The sequence below is a fragment of the Arachis ipaensis genome, chromosome B07, assembly GCF_000816755.2.
Source record: "Arachis ipaensis cultivar K30076 chromosome B07, Araip1.1, whole genome shotgun sequence".
NCBI classification, from domain to species: Eukaryota; Viridiplantae; Streptophyta; class Magnoliopsida; order Fabales; family Fabaceae; genus Arachis; species Arachis ipaensis.
In genome coordinates, this window is record NC_029791.2 from 31,506,409 (window position 1) to 31,517,658 (window position 11,250).

Sequence of the window (11,250 nt, forward strand, 5' to 3'; positions counted from 1 at the left end):
CTTGTTGGGAGGCAACCCAATATTATCTAATTATATTTATTTATTTTTCATTGCTATTTTATGTTTTCTTTAGGTTGATGATCATGTGGAGTCACAAAAACTACTGAAAAAACCAAAAACAGAATGAAAAATAGAATGAAAAACAGCACACCCTGGAGGAGAACAGTCTGGCGTTTAAACGCCAGAAATAAGCATCTGTCTGGTGTTTAACGCCAAAAACAGGCACCAAGCTGGCGTTTAAGGCCAGAAACAAGCATCTACCTGGCGTTAAACGCCAGAACAGAGCATGAAAGTGGCATTTAACGCCAGAAATAGGCAGCAGTCTGGCGTTAAACGCCAAGATTGCACAGCAAGGGCGTTTTAAACGTCTAAAGGGTGCAGGGATGAAAAATCCTTGACACCTCAGGATCTGTGGACCCCACAGGATCCCCACCTAACCTTATTCTCTCCTCTTCACACCTTTTCATAACTCTCTTCCCCAAATGACCTTCACCAATCACTTCAATCCCTCTTTCCCATCACCCCCTCACCACTCACATCCATCTTCACTTCCCCATAAACCCCGCCTACCTTCAAATTCAAAATCTTTTCCCTCCCAAACCCAACCCTAAATGGCCGAACCCTAAACCCCTCCCCACTTCTATATAAACCCCTCATTCCTTCTTCTATTTCACACAACACAACCCTCTCTTCTTCCACTTGGCCGAAACCTACTCTCTCTCCCTCTCTTCCATTTCTCTTCTTCTTCTACTTCTTTCTTTCTTCTTTTGCTCAGGAACGAGCAAACATTTTAAGTTTGGTGTGGTAAAAGCATAGCTTTTGTTTTTCCATAACCATTAATGGCACCTAAGGCCAGAGAAACCTCTAGAAAGAGGAAAGGGAAGGCAATTGCTTCCACCTCTGAGTCATGGAAGATGGAGAGATTCATCTCAAAGGTCCATCAAGACCACTTCTATGAAGTTGTAGCCAAGAAGAATGTGATCCCTGGGGTTCCTTTCAAGCTCAAAAGGAATGAGTATCCGGAGATCCGACTTGAGATTCAAAGAAGAGGTTGGAAAGTTCTCACCAACCCCATTCAACAAGTCGGGATCCTAATGGTTCAAGAGTTCTATGCAAACGCATGGATCACTAGGAACCATGATCAAAGTATGAACCCGAATCCAAAGCATTGGCTTACCATGGTTCGGGGGAAATACTTAGATTTCAGTCCGGAAAATGTAAGGCTGGCGTTCAACTTGCCAATGATGAAAGAGAACGCACGCCCCTACACAAGAAGGGTCAACTTTGATCAAAGGTTGGACCAAGTCCTCATAGACATATGTGAGGAAGGAGCTCAATGGAAAATTGACTCAAGAGGCAAGCCGGTTCAACTAAGAAGGCATGACCTCAAACCAGTGGCTAGGGGATGGCTAGAGTTCATTCAACGCTTAATCATTCCTACTAGTAATCGATTTGAAGTTACTATAGACTGGGCCATCATGATCCATAGTATCATGATTGGACAGGAGGTGGAAGTTCATGAGATTATACCTCAAGAACTTTACAAGGTGGCTGACAAGTCCTCCACTTGGGCAAGGTTAGCCTTTCCTCACCTCATATGCTACCTTTGCAATTCAGCTGGAATTGACATAGAGGGAGATATCCTCATTGAAGAGGATAAGCCCATCACTAGGAAAAGGATGGAGCAAACAAGAGATCATGGACCTCAACATGAGCATGAGGAAATTCCTCACCATGAAATCCCTGAGATGCCTTAGGGGATGCACTTCCCTCCACAAAACTATTGGAAACAAATCAACACTTTCCTAGGAGAATTAAGTTCCAATATGGGACAATTAAGGGTGGAGCACCAAGAGCATTCCATCATCCTCCATGAAATTAGAGAAGATCCAAGAGCTATGAGGGAGGAGCAAGAAAGACAAGGAAGAGACACAGAGGAGCTCAAGAGCACCATTGGTTCTTCAAGAAGAGGAAGACGCCACCCTCACTAAGGTGGACTCATTCCTTAATCTCCTTGTTTATTTATTTTCTTGTTTTTCGATTTTTAAGCTTTATGATTATTTATATTTGTGTCTTTACTATATGATCATTAGTGTCTAAGTGTCTATGCCTTAAAGTTATGAATATGAATTGGTGCACGAAATTGTGATCATCAATGGCGCCATCAACATGGTACGCTCAATTGTAATCTCAACTTCTTATCACAACTTCGCACAACTAACCAGCAAGTGTACTGGGTCGTCCAAGTAATAAACCTTACGCGAGTAAGGGTCATTCCCACAGAGATTGTTGGTATGAAGCAAGCTATGGTCATCTTGTAAATCTCAGTCAGGCGGATATAGAATGGTTATGGAGATTTCGAATATTAATAATAAAATAGGGATAGAAATACTTATGTAAATTCTTGGTGAGAATTTCAGATAAATGCATGGAGATGCTTTCGTCCCTCTAAACCTCTGCTTTCCTGCTGTCTTCATCCAATCAGTCTTACTCCTTTCTATGGCTGGCTATATGTAAGGACATCACCGTTGTCAATGGCTACTTTTGATCCTCTCTGGAAAATGGTCCGATGCGCTGTCACTGCATGGCTAATCGTCTGGAGGCATCACCCTTGCCAATGGCTGCATCCTATCCTCTTGTGAAAATGGTCCAAATGCTCTGTCACAGCACGGCTAATCATCTGAGGTTCTCGATCATACTGGAATAGGATTCACCCTCCTTTTGCGTCTGTCACTACGCCCAGCACTCGCGAGTTTGAAGTTCATCACAGTCATTCAATCCCAGAGTCCTACTCGGAATACCACAGACAAGGTTTAGACATTTCGGACTCTCATGAATGCCGCCATCAATCTAGCTTACACCATGAAGATTCTAATTAAGAGATCCAAGAGATACTCATTCAATCTAAGGTAGAACGGAAGTGGTTGTTAGGCACGTGTTCATAAGGAATAATGATGATTGTCACATTCATCACATTCAGGTTGAAGTGCGAATGAATATCTTAGAAGCGGAATAAGTTGAATTGAATAGAAAAATAGTAGTACTTTGCATTAATCTTTGAGGAACAGCAGAGCTCCACACCTTAATCTATGGAGTGTAGAAACTCTACCGTTGAAAAATACATAAGTGAACATAGGGTAAGCATGGCCGAATAGCCAGCCTCCCATGGAGGTCTAGAGATCTAAAAATGATCAAAAGATGATCCAAAGATGTCTAATACAATAGTAAAAAGTCCTATTTATAATAAACTAGCTACTAGGGTTTACAAAAGTAAGTAATTGATGCATAAATCCACTTCTGGGGCCCACTTGGTGTGTGCTTGGGCTGAGCTTGAATGTTACACGTGCAGAGGCTCTTTCTGAAGTTGAACGCCAGGTTGTAACGTATTTCTGGCGTTCAACTCTGGTTTGTGACTTGTTTCTGGCGTTTAACTCCAGACAGTAGCATAGAACTGGAGTTCAACACCCTTTTACGTCATCTAAAATCGTTCAAAGTATGGACTATTATACATTTCTGGAAAGCCCTGGATGTCTACTTTCCAACGCAATTGAAAGCGCGCCATTTTGAGTTATGTAGCTCCAGAAAATCTACTTTGAGTGCAGGGAGGTCAGAATCCAACAGCATCAGCAGTCCTTCTTCAACCTCTGAATCTGATTTTTGCTCAAGTCCCTCAATTTCAGCCAGAAAATACCTGAAATCACAGAAAAATACACAAACTCATAGTAAAGTTCAAAAATGTGAATTTAACATAAAAACTAATAAAAAATCCCTAAAAGTAACTAGATTCTACTAAAAACATACTAAAAACAATGCCAAAAAGCGTATAAATTATCCGCTCATCATGAATCCATTACCTCTCTTAAATGAAAACTGTTCTAAAAACAAAAGAACAAGAAGTACATGGTTTCGAATTCATCCTTGAAACTAGTTTAATTATTTTGATGTGGTGGCAATACTTTTTGTTTTCTGAATGTATGATTGAACAGTGCATATGCCTTTTGAAGTTGTTGTTTATGAATGTTAAATATGTTGACTCTTGAAAGAATGATGAAAAGGAGAAATGTTATTTGATAATCTGAAAAATCATAAAAATGATTCTTGAAGCAAGAAAAAGCAGTGAATACAAAAGCTTGCAGAAAAAAAAAGAGAGAAAAGAAAAAAATGCGAAAAAAAAAGAAAAAAGAAAAAGAAAAAGCAAGCAGAAAAAGCCAAAAGCTCTTTAAACCAAAAGGCAAGAGCAAAAAGCCAATAACCCTTAAAACCAAAAGGCAAGGGTAATAAAAAGGATCCAAAGCTTTGAGCATCAGTGGATAGGAGGGCCTAAAGGAATAAAATCCTGGCCTAAGCAGCTAAACTAAGCTGTCCCTAACCATGTGCTTGTGGCGTGAAGGTGTCAGGTGAAAATTGGAATTTATAGTATATTCTCTTCTTTTTATCCTATTTGATTTTTAGTTGCTTGGAGACAAGCAACAATTTAAGTTTGGTGTTGTAATGAGCGGATAATTTATACGCTTTTTGGCATTGTTTTTACATAGTTTTCAGTATGATTTAGTTAGTTTTTAGTATATTTTTATTAGTTTTTAATTAAAATTCATATTTCTGGACTTTACTATGAGTTTTTGTGTTTTTCTGTGATTTCAGGTAATTTCTGGCTGAAATTGAGGGACTTGAGCAAAAATCAGATTCAGAGGTTGAAGAAGGACTGCAGATGCTGTTGGATTCTGACCTCCCTGCACTCAAAGTGGATTTTCTGGAGCTACAGAACTCCATATGGTGCGCTCTCAATTGCGTTGGAAAGTAGACATCCAAGGCTTTCTAGCAATATATATTAGTCCATACTTTGATTAAGGATAGATGACGTAAATTGATGTTGAACGCCAGTTCCATGCTGCATTCTGGAGTCAAACGCCAGAAACAGGTTGCAAAGTGGAGTTAAACGCCAGAAACAGGTTAAAAACTGGCGTTCAACTCCAAGAAAGACCTCTACACGTGTAAAGCTCAATGCTCAGCCCAAGCACACACCAAGTGGGCCCCGGAAGTGGATTTCTGCATCATTTACTCATTTCTGTAAACCCTAGTAACTAGTTTAGCATAAATAGGACTTTTTACTATCTTTGTAGGGATCTTTGATCAGTTTTATGCTATCTTAGACTTTCATGGGGGCTGGCCATTCGGCCATACCTGGACCATTATCACTTATGTATTTTCAAACGGTAGAGTTTCTACACACCATAGATTAAGGTGTGGGGCTCTGCTGTTCCTCATGAATTAATACAAAGTACTACTATTTTTCTATTCAATTCAAGCTTATTCCGCTTCTAAGATATTCATTCGCACCCAAGAACATGATGAATGTGATGATTATGTGATGCTCATCATCATTCTCACTTATGAATGCGTGCCTGACAAACACTTCCGTTCTACATGCAAACAAGCTAGAATGAACATCTCTTAGATATCTAATACAGAGGACCGAGTCCGAGATATTAGAATCTTCGTGGTATAAGTTAGAACCCATGGATGGCCATTCTTGAGATCCGGAAAGTCTAAACCTTGTCTGTGGTATTCCGAGTAAGATCTGGGAAGGGATGGCTGTGACGAGCTTCAAACTCGCGAGTGCTGGGCGTAGTGACAGACGCAAAAGGATAGTAAATCCTATTCCAGTATGATCGAGAACCGACAGATGATTAGCCATGCAGTGACAGCGCATTGGACCATTTTCACAGAGAGGATGGGATGTAGCCATTGACAACGGTGATGCCCTACATAAAGCTTGCCATGGAAAGGAGTAGGAATGGTTGGATGAACACAACAGGAAAGCAGAGGTTCAGAGGAACGAAAGCATCTCTATACGCTTATCTGAAACTCTCACCAATGAATTACATAAGTATCTCTATCCTATTTTAATTATCTTTTAGTACACTATAATCTCTTAATACATTTGAATCCGCCGGACTGAGATTTACAAGGTGACCATAGCTTGCTTCAAGCCGACAATCTCCGTGAGATCGACCCTTACTCACGTAAGGTTTATTACTTAGACGACCCAGTGCACTTGATGGTCAGTTGTGCGAAGTTGTGACAAAGAATTGAGATTATGAACGTGCGTATAAAGTTTTCAGCGCCGTTACCAAGGAATGGAACCGTCACGATTTCTGCGCACCTAGTTTTTGGCGCCGTTGTCGGGGATTGTTCGAGTTTGGACAACTGACGGTTCATCTTGTTGCTCAGATTAGGTAATTTTATTTTAATTTTAAGCTTTTTATTTCCTATTTTCAAAAAAACACCACCGCCCCAAGTCAAACTGGTGCTTGTTGTTGCACCAGGAGCCGTTGTGTTCGGTGCTAAAGCGTGGGTATTTTGTATCCATTGAGCAAAGACGGGTTGTAACCTTTCAAAAGACTTAAAAAAAAAAGAAAGAGTTGCCCTTTAGCTATTATATTATAATTTTATTATATACACCCCGGCTTGACTCCTCTTTCAAATCTTAGTCTTAGGTTTTTGCTAGCCCTTTTCTTCTTTTTGATTATATCCTCGTTTATATCCAATTAATTTTCGAAAAATCAAAAAAAAATTAATAAAATCATAAAATCAAAAATATTTTTGTGTTTTTTGTTTGAGTCTAGAGTCAAATTTTAAGTTTGGTGTCAATTTCATCTTTTTAATTTTCTAAAAAACAAATATTTTCGAAAATTTCATGCATTGCATTCTTCATGATCTTCAAGTTGTTCTTGGTCAGTCTTCTTGTTTGATCTTCACATTTTCTTGTTTTGTGTCTTTTCTTATTTTTCATATGCATTTTCAATTTGTTAATGTCTAAAGAATAAAAATTTTTAAGTTTGGTGTCTTGCATGTTTTCTTTTCTTGAAAATTTTTCAAAAATAAGTTCTTGGTGCTCATCTTGACATTCAAAGTGTCCTTGGTGTTCATCTTGACATTCATAGTGTTCTTGCATGCACCACGTGTTTTGATCCAAAATTTTCATGCATTGAGTCTTTTTGATGTTTTTCTCTTTCTTTATTAAAATTCAAAAATAAAAAAAATATCTTTCCCTTTTTCAGTCATAAATTTTCGAAAATTTGAGTTGACTTTTTCAAAACTTTTTAAAATTTAGTTGTTTCTTATGAGTCAAATCAAATTTTTAATTTAAAAATCTTATCTTTTTCAAATCTTTTTCAAAAATCAAATCTTTTTCATTTTTCTTTTATGATTTTCAAAAATTTCAAAATTGATTTTCAAAAATCTTTTTCTTATTTTTATTTCATATTTTCGAAATTAATACTAACAATTAATGTGATTGATTCAAAAATGTTAAGTTTGTTACTTGCCTAGTAAGAAAGGTTCAATCTTTAAAATTTTAAATCATATCTTTTAGTTTCTTGTTAGTCAAGTAATCAACTTTGATTTCAAAATTAAATCTTTTTAAATTTTTTTTTCAAATCTTTTTCAAAATAAGTTTCAATCACATCTTTTCAAAATCAATTTTAAAATCTTTTCTAACTTCCTTTTGGGAAGCTAAAGCACAACTCTCTGGAGAAAATCTGACAGAAATTTTCGAAAAAGAAGAAAACATGGCCGAAAATAATAACAATGCAAGGAAAATGCTTGGTGACTTTACTGCACCAAATTCCAATTTACATGGAAGAAGCATCTCAATCCCTGCCATTCGAGCAAACAATTTTGAGCTTAAACCTCAATCAGTTTCTCTGATGCAACAGAACTGCAAGTTTCATGGACTTCCATCCGAAGATCCTTTTCAGTTCTTAACTAAATTCTTGCAGATTTGTGATACTGTTAAGACCAATGGGGTTGATCTCGAGGTCTACAGGCTTATGCTCTTCCCGTTTGCTGTAAGAGACAGAGCTAGAGTATGGTTGGACTCTCAACCTAAAGATAGCCTGAACTCTTGGGATAAGCTAGTCACGGCTTTCTTAGCCAAGTTCTTTCCTCCTCAAAAGCTTAGTAAGCTTAGAGTGGATGTCCAAACCTTCAGACAGAAGGAAGGTGAATCCCTCTATGAAGCTTGGGAGAGATACAAGGAACTGACCAAAAAGTGTCCTTCTGACATGCTTTCAGAATGGACCATCCTGGATATATTCTACGATGGTCTGTCTGAGCTATCAAAGATGTCACTGGACCATTCTGCAGGTGGATCCATTCACCTAAAGAAAACACCTGTAGAAGCTCAAGAACTCATTGACATGGTTGCAAATAACCAGTTCATGTACACTTCTGAAAGAAATCCTATGAATAATGGGACGCCTATGAGGAAGGGAGTTCTTGAAATTGATACTCTGAATGCCATATTGGCTCAGAATAAAATATTGACTCAGCAAGTCAATATGATCTCTCAGAGTCTGAATGGATTGAAGGAATCATCCAACAGTACTAAAGAGGCATCTTCTGAAGAAGAAGCTTATGATCCTGAGAACCCTGCAATAGCAGAGGTGAATTACATGGGTGAACCCTATGGAAACACCTATAATCCCTCATGGAGAAATCATCCAAATTTCTCATGGAAGGTTCAACAAAAGCCTTAACAAGGCTTTAACAATGGTGGAAGAAACAGGTTTAGCAATAGCAAGCCTTTTCCATCATCCACTCAGCAAAAGACAGAGAGTCCTGAGCAGGATCCATCTAGCTTAGCAAATATAGTCTCTGATCTATCTAAGGCCACTTTAAGTTTCATGAATGAAACAAGGTCCTCCATTAGAAATCTGGAGGCACAAGTGGGCCAGCTGAGTAAAAGGGTCACTGAAACCCCTCCTAGTACTCTCCCAAGCAATAAAGAAGAGAATCCAAAAAGAGAGTGCAAGGTCATTGAATTAACCATCATGGCCAAACCTACAAGGGAGGGAGAGGCCGTGAATCCCAGTAAGAAAGACCTCCTGGGACGTCCAGTGATCAACAAGGAGTTTCCCTCTGAGGAACCAAAGGAATTTGAGGCTCATCTAGAGACCATAGAGATTCCATTGAACCTCCTTATGCCCTTCATGAGCTCTGATGAGTATTCTTCTTCTGAAGAGAATGAGGATGTTACTGAAGAGCAAGTTGCCAAGTACCTTGGTACAATCATGAAGCTGAATGCCAAATTATTTGGTAATGAGACTTGGGAAGATGAACCTCCCTTGCTCATCAATGAACTGAGTGATTTGGATCAACTGACATTGCCTTAGAAAAAACAGGATCCTGGAAAGTTCTTAATACCTTGTACCATAGGCACCATGACCTTTGAGAAGGCTCTATGTGACCTTGGGTTAGGGATAAACCTCATGCCACTCTCTGTAATGGAGAAACTGGGAATCTTTGAGGTGCAAGCTGCTAGAATCTCATTAGAGATGGCAGACAACTCAAGAAAACAGGCTTATGGACAAGTAGAGGACGTGCTAGTAAAGGTTGAAGGCCTTTACATCCCTGCTGATTTCATAATCCTAGACACTGGGAAGGATGAGGATGAATCCATCATCCTTGGAAGACCCTTCCTAGCCACAGCAAGAGCTGTGATTGATGTGGACAGAGGAGAATTGATCCTTCAACTGAATGAGGATAACATTGTGTTTAAAACTCAAGAATCACCTTCTGTAACCATAGAGAGGAAGCATGAAAATCTTCTCTCACTGCAGAGTCAACCAAGGCCACCACAATCAAACTCTAAGTTTGGTGTTAGGAGGCCACAACCAAACTCTAAGTTTGGTGTTGAACCCCCACATTCAAACTCTAAGTTTGGTGTTTGGAGGTTCCAACCTTGCTCTGATTATCTGTGAGGCTCCATGAGAGCTCACTGTCAAGCTATTGACATTAAAGAAGCGCTTGTTAGGAGGCAACCCAATGTTATCTAATTATATTTATTTATTTTCCATTGCTATTTTATGTTTTCTTTAGGTTGATGATCATGTGGAGTCACAAAAACTACTGAAAAAACCAAAAACAGAATGAAAAATAGAATGAAAAATAGCACACCCTGGAGGAGAACAGTCTGGCGTTTAAACGCCAGAAACAAGCACCTGTCTGGCGTTTAACGCCAGAAACAGGCACCAAGCTGGCGTTTAACGCCAGAAACAAGCATCTACCTGGCGTTAAACGCCAGAATAGAGTATGGAAGTGGCGTTTAACGCCAGAAACAGGCAGCAGTCTGGCGTTAAACACCAGGATTGCACAGCAAGGGCATTTTAAACGTCTAAAGGGTGCAGGGATGAAAAATCCTTGACACCTCAGGATCTGTGGACCCCACAGGATCCCCACCTAACCCTATTCTCTCCTCTTCACACATTTTCATAACTCTCTTCCCCAAATGCCCTTCACCAATCACTTCAATCCCTCTTTCCCATCACCCCCTCACCACTCACATCCATCTTCTCTACCCCATAAACCCAACCTACCTTCAAATTCAAAATCTTTTCCCTCCCAAACCCAACCCTAAATGGCCGAACCCTAAACCCCTCCCCACTTCTATATAAACCCCTCATTCCTTCTTCTATTTCACACAACACAACCCTCTCTTCTTCCATTTGGCCGAAACCTACTCTCTCTCCCTCTCCTCCATTTCTCTTCTTCTTCTACTTCTTTCTTTCTTCTTTTTCTCAGGGACGAGCAAACATTTTAAGTTTGGTGTGGTTAAAGCATAGCTTTTTGTTTCCCCATAACCATTAATGGCACCTAAGGCCAGAGAAACCTCTAGAAAGAAGAAAGGGAAGGCAATTGCTTCCACCTCTGAGTCATGGGAGATGGAGAGATTCATCTCAAAGGTCCATCAAGACCACTTCTATGAAGTTGTGGCCAAGAAAAAAGTGATCCCTGAGGTTCCTTTCAAGCTCAAAAGGAATGAGTATCCAGAGATCCGACTTGAGATCCAAAGAAGAGGTTGGGAAGTTCTCACCAACCCCATTCAACAAGTCGGGATCCTAATGGTTCAAGAGTTCTATGCAAACGCATGGATCACTAGGAACCATGATCAAAGTGTGAACCCGAATCCAAAGCATTGGCTTACCATGGTTCGGGGAAAATACTTAGATTTCAGTCCGGAAAATGTAAGGCTGGCGTTCAACTTGCCAATGATGAAAGAGAACGCACGCTCCTACACAAGAAGGGTCAACTTTGATCAAAGGTTGGACCAAGTCCTCATAAACATATGTGAGGAAGGAGCTCAATGAAAAATTGACTCAAGAGGCAAGCCGGTTCAACTTAGAAGGCATGACCTCAAACCAGTGGCTAGGGGATGGCTAAAGTTCATTCAATGCTCAATCATTCCTA